The sequence below is a fragment of the Periplaneta americana genome, chromosome 10 (genome assembly GCF_040183065.1).
Source record: "Periplaneta americana isolate PAMFEO1 chromosome 10, P.americana_PAMFEO1_priV1, whole genome shotgun sequence".
NCBI classification, from domain to species: Eukaryota; Metazoa; Arthropoda; class Insecta; order Blattodea; family Blattidae; genus Periplaneta; species Periplaneta americana.
Genome location: NC_091126.1, coordinates 70543495 through 70556794, shown reverse-complemented (window position 1 = coordinate 70556794; position 13300 = coordinate 70543495).

Below are 13300 nucleotides of genomic sequence, written 5' to 3'. Positions count from 1 at the left end.
CAAGTGACTCTTTAGTTGTGTTTTCAGTAAATTGCTTTTTTGGTCACCGTACTCAGTATAAATTGATGTATCTTAGAAACTATCATAACAGGAAGGTCAAATTTTGTACGGATCTTAAGCAGACTATTTAAAAATATTTGGCTTCATTAGAATTTTTGGGCCGTATTCATAGACATTTTTAGCGCGGGCTTCCGGTGGATGATCAGCGTTTTTCGTATTCATAAACCAGTGTTAGCGATAGGATATGATTTGAATTCTGTACTAGTAACCAGTGGATAGCCGGGGCAAGCTTAGTACGCTCGTAGCGCGTGCTGCGAAATGTCTATGAATAGCACCCTTTATGTTTAAATTGAATACGAAAATAATTAAAAATATGCAAAGAAGTGGACTGGAAAACTCAAATCCATGATATTCTAAACTCATTTATAATGTTTCTGTAAAGCATATTAAAAATCAAGTGAAACCATCTTGTAATATATCTTCTTGTGAATCTAATGGTGAATGAATTTCTCAAATATCGAAACAAAACTGAGTAATATCAATTTTTGCAAATAGTTACAAATGTGGGGCTAATTACAAAATGTGCCTTTTTAAAACCAAAACCAAATGCCTAATTTTAGATTTACTACATACTTTTGTTCAGCACACAAAAAAAAAATGCAAGTTTCAGTGAAAAAAACAAGGAATTTCACATTTTCAGTATCCTCTTTCCTTATGAAAACAAAAGCAAAAATGTCTCCGCAAGCAGAATAACATTAGTTGATAACATGTCCTGTGGCGATCAGAATCAGTTTATCTGAAACAATCGAGAGAAAGAAATCATCTTCCTTTTAAAATGGCAAAATATCATACTGATACATCGAACTTCTTATTTATTCTGCTTTAGAAGGTGTTTTCCTAAATTTGTAATTCAAAGTATTTTCAAAATCGGTTTCGTTGTTTGAGTTACAGTTTGACCCAGCATTTAATAATACGACGTAACCAACGGTACGACTTTGTGGACGTGCTCAATATGAGAAAAGAAAAGAGATTAACTATCTAGAAGAAATGGAACACCGGTGGCAGATACGATAATCCACAAGCTCCTGCGATATCACGTTCAAACGACATGTACTTAATACTACTCGACCCTTAATACTCGTAAATATCAAATAAGAAAAAAATCCAGACGCTGCCTGGCTATACGTGTATTTTGCATAGTTAAGGCTGATTTACACTGTAGGAACGCTAACGCTCACTTCCACATCACACTCAATTGCCTATCCAATATCATAAAATTCACATTCTGTAACTAAGCTAGGATATCGATTTTCCATGTAGGATATGCAGCTTGGAACATCACAGGGCCTGACGTGTTACTCTCCGTGACCGCATGGTTACATTAGTTGCCACTGAATCGATGGTCCACAAGTTCAAAACGCTCCTACCTCATTCTAGTATATACAGTCACGAAGCTTGAGTTGTCACGGTGCTAGGAACAATTGACTGTGCAGGTACTATTTCGCATTGTCTGTAATGAGGCGATATTAGCGATCCTTGTGGTTAGCAAATATCTATGGATGCATATTTACTACGTATTGAGCTTCGTGACTGTATATACTAGACTGTGCTCCTACTCCTCCAGCTGTTTCTACACCTGCTCCTATTCCTACATCTGCTGCTACTACGCCTGCTCTTAATCCTTACTCTCTTGTTTCTCCTGCACCTGATTCTACTCCTCCCCATCCTGCTGCTTCTACATCTGATCCTACTCCTATTCCTCCTGCTGTCTCTACACTGTTCCTACTCCTATTCCTTCTGCTGTCTCTACACTATTCCTACTTCTATTCCTCCTGCTGTTTCTACATTGTTCTTACTCCTATTCCTCCTGCTGTTTATACACTGTCCCTACCCCTATTCCTCATGCTGTTTCTACACTGCTCTTACCCCTATTCCTCCTGCTGCTTCAACACTGCTCTTACTCCTATTCCTCCTGCTGTTTCTACACTACTCTTACTCCTATTCCTCATGCTGTTTCTACACTGATCTCACCCCTATTCCTCCTGCTCTTTCTAGACTGCTCTTACTTCTATTCCTCCTGCTGTTTCTACACTGCTCTTACTCCTATTCCTCATGCTGTTTCTACACTGCTCTTACCCCTATTCCTCCTGCTCTTTCTAGAATGCTCTTACTTCTATTCCTCCTGCTGTTTCTACACTGCTCTTACTCCTATTCCTAATGCTGTTTCTACACTGCTCTTACCCCTATTCCTCCTGCTCTTTCTAGACTGCTCTTACTTCTATTCCTCCAGCTGTTTCTACACTGCTCTTACTCCTATTCCTCATGCTGTTTCTACACTGCTCTTACCCCTATTCCTCCTACTCTTTCTACACTGCTCTTACTTCTATTCCTCCTGCTGTTTCTACATTGTTCTTACTCCTATTCCTCCTGCTGTTTATACACTGTTCCTACTCCTATTCCTCCTGCTGTTTCTACACTGCTCTTACGCCTATTCCTCCTGCTGTTTCTACATTGCTCTTACTTCTATTCCTCCTGCTGTTTCTACACTGTTCTTACTCCTATTCCTCCTGCTGTTTATACACTGTTCCTACTCCTATTCCTCCTGCTGTTTCTACACTGCTCTTACCCCTATTCCTCCTGCTGTTTCTACACTGCTCTTATTCCTATTCCTCCTGCTGTTTCTACACTGCTCTTACTCCTATTCCTCCTGCTGTTTCTACACTGCTCTTATTCCTATTCCTCCTGCTGTTTATACACTGTACCTACTTTATTCCTCCTGCTGTTTCTACACTGCTCTTACTCCTATTCCTCATGCTGTTTATACACTGTACCTACTTATATTCCTCCTGCTGTTTCTACACTGCTCTTATTCCTATTCCTCCTGCTGTTTATACACTGTTCCTACTTTATTCCTCCTGCTGTTTCTACATTGCTCTTACCCCTATTCCTCCTGCTGTTTCTACACTGTTCCTACTTCTATTCCTCCTCCTGTTTCTACACTGCTCTTATTCCTATTCCTCCTGCTGTTTCTACACTGTTCCTACTTCTATTCCTCCTGCTGTTTCTACACTGCTCTTACCCCTATTCCTCCTGCTGTTTCTACACTGTTACTACTTCTATTTCTCCTGCTGTTTCTACACTGCTCTTACCCCTATTCCTCCTGCTGTTTCTACACTGCTCTTCTTCCTATTCCTCCTGCTGTTTCTACACTGTTCCTACTTCTATTCCTCCTGCTGTTTCTACACTGTTCCTACTTCTATTCCTCCTGCTGTTTCTACACTGCTCTTACCCCTATTCCTCCTGCTGTTTCTACATTGCTCTTATTCCTATTACTCCTGCTGTTTATACACTGTTCCTACTTTATTCCTCCTGCTGTTTATACACTGTTCCTGCTTTATTCCTCCTGCTGTTTCTACACTGCTCTTACCCCTATTCCTCCTGCTGTTTATACACTGTTCCTACTTCTATTCCTCCTGCTGTTTCTACAATGCTCTTACCCCTATTCCTCCTGCTGTTTCTACACTGCTCTTATTCCTATTCCTCCTGCTGTTTATACACTGTTCCTACTTTATTCCTCCTGCTGTTTCTACACTGCTCTTATTCCTATTCCTCCTGCTGTTTATACACTGTTCCTACTTTATTCCTCCTGCTGTTTCTACACTGCTCTTACTCCTATTCCTCCTGCTGTTTATACACTGTTCCTACTTCTATTCCTCCTGCTGTTTCTACACTGTTCCTACTTCTATTCCTCCTGCTGTTTCTACACTGTTCCTACTTTATTCCTCCTGCTGTTTCTACACTATTCCTATTTTATTCCTCCTGCTGTTTCTACACTATTCCTATTTTATTCCTCCTGCTGTTTCTACACTATTCCTACTTCTATTCCTTGTGCTGTTTCTACACTATTCCTACTTCTATTCCTTGTGCTGTTTCTACACTGTTCCTACTTTATTCCTCCTACTGTTTCTACATTGTTCCTACTTCTATTTCGACACTACTCCTATTCCTACTCATACTCCTTCTACACTACACATCGTTCTACTATTCTTGTTACTATTACTCTTTTTACGGACCTACTTCTCCTACTGTTACTTCTCGTCCTACTGCTACTGATATTTACAAAAATGTAAGCTGTGTTAAAAGGGTAAGCAGAAATTAACTAAATTATTGCACAATATTTGAATCAGAGAAATAAAAAAATAAAAAAGTAATATTTTGAACATGATGTGGGCAGTACCGATGCTTTGAAACCTGATGTAGGATAGAAAACGAGTTTACATTAACAGTTCCGAGAAATGCAATTATAATCCGTGTGTTGGTAAAACCTGTGTGTTTCGCTTGATTTGTATTTCTATTTGCACATACAATGATCGCGCAATTTTATAGTTTTCTTTTTAATATTATCCTATGTAACATCATATCAGAAACTATAATTAGATAATATTACATAAACTTTTAAAATGTATAAATTGAATTTTATAAAGTCTTAAATCTCTCTTTTATGCATCTATATATCCGTTCCCAACGACGAACCTAATAGCAGAAATGATTACACTTATATGGATGATCGATATGGTGTCGTTGTGCATGTGATGCTGATACTGCGGCTGATAATTATGGTTACACCAGGAACAAACTGTACAGCTTAGTGGCCATTCATAATGGAACACTGAATTCTTTGTGCACTCAAAGTACATGGAAATGGCAGAGGCTACAAAACGCAGGCGCCAGGCGAAAGTGGATGGACAGTAGGCTGCATCACGCACAACTAGAAATACATCTCCCTGGAGAAGTTGGGTCGCAATTTATGCGCAACGAGCAGCAAATGCACAAGACAGCTACACGACTGTATCAAGGTGCCGGGTCACCCCCAACACGTGCGTCAGTCTGCAACTCCAAATGTTACTGAATACATTAAGCCAGACTTCGGCAGCCAAGTAACTTCCACTTTCATCGTGCAACGCGTTCTCAGGACAATAACTAATTCAATTGTTACATAGTTTCCAGTATTACGAATTATACCTCGAGAAACACAGGGCGGCTATACAAGAGTTCTTATTAGTTAGTTCGTTTGCAATCCCTCAAAATACGTGATGGAGGATTTTTTTGTTTTGCACTGCCATTAGTTCTACCGGGTCATCATTTTATTTTACTAACATTTCTAAAATTTAGCTGACTATACCTTCGTATTAACGAACCGGAAACACTGTTTGTTACCCCCTTCCACGACTGGAGTTTGATGGTACTAGTATAAAATACAAACAAATCACTTTACTAGGAAGAGGAGTGATGAAAAGTAGTGCATCCATTTACGTAAACTAGGAACTGTTACGATTTTGAGTTTGATAATTTTCGTTAGGTTTTCATTTAATCAAAATACAGTACAGTATTATTTAGATTAAAACATGTCATACAAAATCTTGAAAAACAAAAGTACACCTAATGGGATTATACACCTCATCCAATATATATATATATATATATATATATATATATATATATATATATATATATATATAATTCTTGTAAAGTAAAATTGGATGGTACACTCAGTAAAATACTACCAACAAATAAGGGAATCGTCAAGGAGACTCTCTCAGCCCACTCCTTTTTAATATTTTAATGAATGATATAATTTTAGGATTGAAAGGACTTCGTAGTTTTAAAATAGGAAATAAGAACGTAAATGTATTATGTTATGCTGATGATACCGTGTTAATAGCTGATTCAGAGGATTCGCTTGAACGATTTCTCTATAAATTTGTTCAGACATGCGACAAATGTAACTTGAAAATATCTACAAAGAAAACTGAAGTATTAACCGTTTCTAAAGAACTAATCAAATGTAAATTGCAATTATATGATAAGGTCGTAGATCAAGTGAATCACTTCCAATAACTTGGTGTTATGACAACAAGCCATAAAGACCTAACAGCTGAAGTTAATCAACAGATAATGAAAGCATCACGAATTTCAGGATCCCTGAACGATACCATCTGGAATAATAAATTAAGAGTCCACTGCTAGAATTATGGATATCACTTTCTTGTCGAAAATGAACCGAGACTGTTAATGCACAGCTTAAGACATATAGAATGTACATACAGAGTTATATGGCATTAACACTGATAGTCATTGTCCAGTAATGATCGGAAAATCACAGTTAAGCTTTGAGCGCTAAGCATTTCAAACTTTCAATTTCTTCTCCTGCAAAATTTATTCCAAATGATATCTATCATTCTTGCAGTGGACTCTTCAAATATCTACAATTAGAGACGAAAACCCGTATATATAAAACAGTAGTACGGCCAATTTTAACGTATAGTGCTGAAACAAGAGCCGAAACCATTAGATCAAAACAATTGATAAATATTATAGAAATGAAAACATTAAGGAAAATTGTGGGAAAAACAAGACTGGATAAAATAAAAAATGCGGACATAAGGAACCAATGGCAAATACAAGAAATAGGTGAATGGGTAGAAACACGAAGATCACAATGTTCAGCACACGTATCAAGGAAGCCTGCAGATCGTATGACTCCAATAGGAAGAGACAGCATACCAGTCGGCAAGAGGAGTCCCGGTCGTCCTAAAAGAAGATGGAGCGACTCCATCGAACTAACAGGTCTTTAGGCCTATATCAAGAAGAAGAAGACGTACAGTATTAAAAATGAGTGTTTTTACTCACTAACTGAAATATCCAGGCGGACGTATTCATTATGCAGTGTATAGTACACTGTCTACAGCACATTAGCATACAATATCGAGAGTGCATTTAAATTGAAAAATAATCAAAATCTGGATATTTAAACAAATTGTTGAAAATGATGACACAGGCTTCACTTCTTTTGTGTACATATTATCGAAAACATTTTTAAGCATATGTAAATCCCACAAGATTAGCTGCCCTTCAGTAAGGGTTGCCAAAAACAGAGAATACTGAATTTAAATTGAACGTATTGTTTTTTGAATGTAATTCTTCAATTCTTTTACTGCTGTAGGATGTTCATCAAACAACTGTTTTAACGTAACCCCCAAAGAAATAATGCAAAACACTCAAATCACACGACGGGGGGGGCATAATCCTGTGCCTCTTGAAATAATTCTGTACCTACTCTATAACAGAGTACCTTACTTACGTGCTGTAAATTCAATCTTCACTTCTGACCAATTCGCACAGATAAATTTACTCAGACTGCTATCTACTGTCCATCCAAGTAGTTATGTCGCAGGGTCGTAGAAAGGGGGGAAATCACGTGACAGTTACTTAATGAGGACCTTTTATTTAAATTATTTTAAACAGTTGTACAATATTACGTAGAAGTCCAATTCCTAACAGCAAATGTTTTCAGAAAAGAGCTAAGACTGCAGAGCTACTAGCCTTTACAGAAGGACCAGCAGAAACGGGTGACAGAAACTGGGATACACAGTACTCGTGCCAAATGTGATTCAATTATGAATGCTCTTTCTTCACTGGAAAATGCGACCATATTTCTGGAACGTACTGTACTCAGTACTGGCTACTGTGACCATAAGGCGACTTTGACTGCATACACGGTCTTGGTTCTGTGTTGAGGACGGGTAAGGTTTACTAGTAGAAGGGATGGGAGGGAAGTGCATTAAAAAACTCGGGTACAATAAAAATTGTGGTAAAAATAAAATGATGTCCCTGGAGAAACATTCCTAGTTGTTAACATTGCAATGGATCCCCAATTGTAGGCAGTTTGATTTTAGGCAGTTCGATTCTAGGATGGAGCACATCGACTCAGAGTTCAGCCACCTTACAGGGTCCGCAAGAACAATGTTCACTATTTCAGTTTCTCGTTATATATCGTAAATTTACCAACAGAGAACTGAAATAATTTCGTAAATTAAATGTAACAAATAGGTATATTTTGAAAGAAATAAATTTATTGTGGTTTAATTTAAACATCTATCTGGGATCAAACCCAAGCACTTCTACTCAATAACCAAAACCACTCAACCGAGAAAGGTTACTTGGTTTCTTTGTCTTGCGTGCAATGTTGAAAAGTATAGAAATGTTGATTTGGAGGAAGTTTTTGTAATCCAAAACTCTCTCATAGCTGTTATATGTATCTCTCTTTCGCTCTGTCTTAAAAATAAAAGTTTTGTATTTCTGGCGATATTATGAAACTCCTGTTGAAGAGATTATAACTTGGTTCCTTTTCCTTGAACAGGCGTCCTTGACTCTGGTAGTGAGCTAAAACTTTTCAAGTTATTCTTTCGAACATAAATATATTGTATATAAGTCAACAAGCATTAAACCTTACGACTGGATGCTTATCACTCTTCGTGCATTGTATCAATCTGCTCACTATCTCAGACTTGTCCTTTTCCATCGAGATCGTCTTCTATAACCAACTTTGAGCGAGCACCATAAAGTATATGTTCGTCTATATGGTCTGTTGGGGTCACAACTCAAAATTACATAATCCCAAACCTCGCTTACTATCTACACTCCCGTCACCAAAGAGCACACACAATATATGACAAAATTTTAAACGTGAAGAAAAAGTATGATTTACGATAAGAGACTAAGATAAGACAATATTAGCTTCGCATTTATCCTGTGATTGATTCCACAGAGTGGCTTTTTCCTTCTGATATCTAGAGCAAATATTACAAAAATTTATCTACAGCAATCTCACTAGAGGTTTTGATTTATCTAGAGAAATTCAAAACTCGAGTGGGATTTAATTGACTATTACACGATTAGAAGAAAGTATATAAAGATTAGAAGTAATAAAGTACTCTAATATAATAAGATATTAATTGACTTACAATTCTATTTCACTAATGCTAGCTTCACCAAAACGTTTGAACGGAGCAGCCATTTTCAGTTTACTATCTATGCAGTAAAGAAATGACGATCGCAAAGCTTTTTTAGGTAGTACCGTAAAAATTTGCAGTTTTAAATGTTGGCAAATAAAGGAACAAATGGTAAGAAAGTCATAAAAACAGAAGAAAGTATATGAGGGGTTTACAACCAGAGTGGATGAAGTCCATCTGGAATAGTTCTGAGATATTGAGTCTTAAAGTTCCTGGTTCACGCTTAGCAACCTTCACCTTCCATAGGAAATGCTGCCCTCTGTGGAGTAACAAATGAGTTATGGACTTGGTTTGTTATGACAATGAATAAATCTAAGTTTTCTTCATCCGAGATTGTATTAATCCACAAACTGATCACTAGTGGACTTGTTCCACTCTGGTTCTGAGCCCCTCATATAGTGATTAGAAGAAATAAAGTATTCTAATATATTGATTGACTTACTAAAATTCTATTTCACAAATGTTAGCTACACCAAAACGTTTGAACGGAACCGCCATTTTCAGTCGACTATCTATGCAGGAAACAAATGACCATCGCAAAGCATGTTTTATAGTACCGTTAAGAATATGCAGTTTGAAATGTTGGCAAACAAAGAAACAGATGCTAGGTACGTGATAAAAGCAAATGCTAGGGAAGTGATAAAAATAAACGAATGCTAGGGAAGTGTTAAGATTGTAGGATAACAGCCATGATTGTTTGAAACACGTCCTTTCATTCCGTTTTATTGGTCAAAAGTAGTATGACGTAGTAGAAGTGTAATAGTCAAAGATAATCCTGCCCTCAGCGGAGTAAATGCAAATTCCCAAGGTTGAAGGTCACAGTACGATCCTAGATAAACATGCTATGGAATTCTCCTTAAGTGGTGTAATAACTATACTCCCTCTCAATGAAAAATACTGGAGAAAAACTTTAGTACAATATTCGTTAAACAATTAACACTTTTCTGTTCGTAAGTATCCATAAAGTTTCACAGTCTCTCTCTGGGAATCAAATCAATAATATACAGGGTGTTTAAAAAATACAGGGCATAATTTCAGGTATGTATTTCCCACATGTAGACAATCGAAGTAGTTCATTACAACATGTGTCCGGAAATGCTTCATTTCCGAGTTTTGGCCTTCACAACATTGAAATTCACCGGAACGTTTTTCTTTCCGCAGGTCGTTGTCATTACAGAAGATGTTAAAAATGTCCACCTCCTGCTTGAATACAGATCTCACATCGATGTCTCATTGACCTGCGAACACGATCCCAAACTCCCAGTAGTATTGCGTATGTCCTCAGAACATGCCACAATTCGATTCCGAAGGGATTCCAAATCAGGCACCGGAGACGAATAAACCAATGATTTTAAATGGCCCCACAAGTAGAAATCGAGAGGGTTCAGATCAGGTGAGCGTGGAGGCCAAGCAATTGGGTCACCTCTACCTATCCATCGATCAGGAAACCTTCGATCCAAGTACCGGCGAGCCGTACGACTGAAGTGTGCAGGAGCGCCATCATGTAAGAAGTGAATGTGTTGACGGTTGATGAGTGGAGTGTCTTCTAAATCATGAGGTATGGTTCCGGTGAATTTCAATGTTGTGTAGGCCATAACTCGGAAATAAAGCATTTCCGGACACATGTTGTAATGAACTATTTTGATTGTCTACATGTGGGAAATACATACCTGAAATTATGCCCCGTATTTTTTAAACACTCTGTATACAGAGTGGAAGTGAAATGATCCTGCAGATTGAAAGGGACGATCGGTACACTTAAATCAATACGAAACCTATATTACGTTTTGCGATTCAATATACGGTTAGGCCTAATTACAAAATTGAGTTGTAAGTTTCAGCAATCTGGCAACATCGCCGCTAACATACTCTTCTTTCATCTCGTAATAGAGATGTAAGAGGTCAACGAACTCAGGTGACTAATGAACTTATAGAACACCAATAATTGTAACCTTCGTCTGAACACGGCATCACTAATGGCTGTGAAATTTTAAATTTTAATTATAAACACACACAATTTTATATTTCGAACTTATTTTATAACATCAAGAGATTTAAATAGTGTGTTTATCACTCTGAGTGACTGTTAGATTGAAATTTTACAAAATGTTTTATTACGTAGGAATGACTTGGAAACAAATTTTATGTCATGTCGGTTTAAAAAATTTTATTAATAATGTGTGTATATATTTTTTCTTGCATTTCACCTATGTTCAATTGGTCTATTTTGTATTTCCACCTGATTATGATTTTTAAAAAGTCGAACATATTTGTGGATATGTAACCTTGTGATGTGAAACTAAAGAACAGAAAATTATTTTCTGTAATAATTGATAAGTTGTTGACTGAAATTATAGAACAATTTTTTATTATATATGAACTTAGGTTTCTGCCTTAGTGAACTATCTCCCATCTCCCTTTCTGGGTGCAATGTTGCAAGCTAGTCGCATCGGTCAGTGGCTTCAAATGAGTGGTTTTTTAAATAAATTTACACGAATACCTTCCACGCTATTGAAATACGCCAGAGATATAAATTATTGTTATTAGATTTTCTATCAATATGGACAAAAATCACGGCCCTACTCGCAATAGTTACCCAATAAGAGTGTGTTAAACATTTGAAAAAAAAAAGTACATATTTTCCTGAGAAAAATATGGACTTTCCACAAATATGATATTACACTTTTTGTTACTTACAGCATGCGCTATTCGCTCTGAAAATCTGCGGGGTTATTTCATTTCTACTCTGTATATTATTGAGTCTACAACTCTGCATACATACTGTATCTAGGTATCCGTCTACTGGGTGCCTGCCGGTTAGTTTGATCGAAAACAGACGGAAATAGTCGAACTGTGTGCACGGCGTAGTCAAGGTCGTCCGCCGCGAGCCACGCTACCTGGTAACAGATTTCTGACGCAGTTAAATAGCAATTGTGGTGATAGTTTGACACGTTTATTGCACTGTATGTAGTTGGTTTTGTAATATTTTGTATTGTGGTGAGAATTCGATATAGTTTAGAAGAAAGGGTATTCATACACAACATTTATGTGAAGAAAGCATGTTTACAAATGCTGTAGGAGTACATTTCTCTGTAATAAGATACATATTTCATCATAACCAACCAGACACTCCATAGTTATTAGATTACATTAGATTTTATTAAAGTATGGAGTATTATACAAATACTATGTACATAGTCATAATAAAACAGAGTGAATAAAATTATATTAAAAACATAAGTTATTAACGGAGGACTCAAATTCACTAATACCGCAGTCTACTATATACAGTCGCGAAGCTTGAGGTGTTTTTTTTTTTTTTTTTTTGCAAATCTCGTGATAAAGAGCTCCAAGCGGTTAGCAACTGGAAACAATAGACTGTTCATGGTCGACTTTGGGCTGTGTCGTATTTCTATCGAGTGCTAGCTCGTTGCGTATTTCACATTGATGCTTGTGAAATGTTCGTTATTGATTGTAATGAAAATGTTAATGGCTAAAATATAATAATTGGAATAATAATATGGGACAAGGAGGAGACGTTTGTAGTGCTATAAATTGTAGCAATAGTAAGAGAAAGAGGCCAGAGTTATCCTTTGTCCGATTTCCGAAAGATTCAGAAAGGTTCCTGGGTTTCCCACAAGAATGCTGTGCAGAAATAAAGCTCTTAATTTTGAAGTTCTTTGTGACTGTTGGAATATATTATATCCTTAAATTTCACAATGAAATGTTTCAGTCTAACCGAAAGGACATTAGATACCGGTTAAAGTTCTGTCACTTAGGCTGCTAAATTTCCAGAGAAATAAAAGTTAGGTCTACTTTTCTTTTTTCAGAGAATATATTTTTAATTGTAGCTATTAATTTTGTTATAATTTTTATGTGTTATTTGACTAAAGACGTAGAAAAATTAAGTTTGTTTTAATGAAATTTATTGATCACGTTTTATTTTCAATTCTGGTGGGATTATTATTGCAAGGCCTATTTTTCCAAAGGATATGTTTTTAATTATAGCTGTTAATTTTGTTATTATTATTTGTTGCTTTACTGGAGACGTAGAAAAAGTCTGTAACAATAAAATTTATTGATCACGTTTTATTTCCAATTCTGGTGTGACTATTATTGCTTAACCTCATCCCACTTTGTTAACTACGTAAGCCTACACTACAAGTACCGGTACGCGTAAGTTACTCCATTAATTCACATTTCCATTATTATTGTTGTAAAGGGAAATGCAAATTAATATTTATTGGTTTCATAGTTACTTATCGCTATAATCTTGAATGAGTGAAACTATTGTAGTAAGTTTCAGTTCGTTTTGCACAAACAAAAAATATATTACTTATTTCTTGCAGGTATCTTCAACTTTATGGTGGAATTTAATATACTCCATTAAAATAATAAATTAACTTTACGCATTTAATATTTCAATAATGGAAGGAAGGTGTTAATTT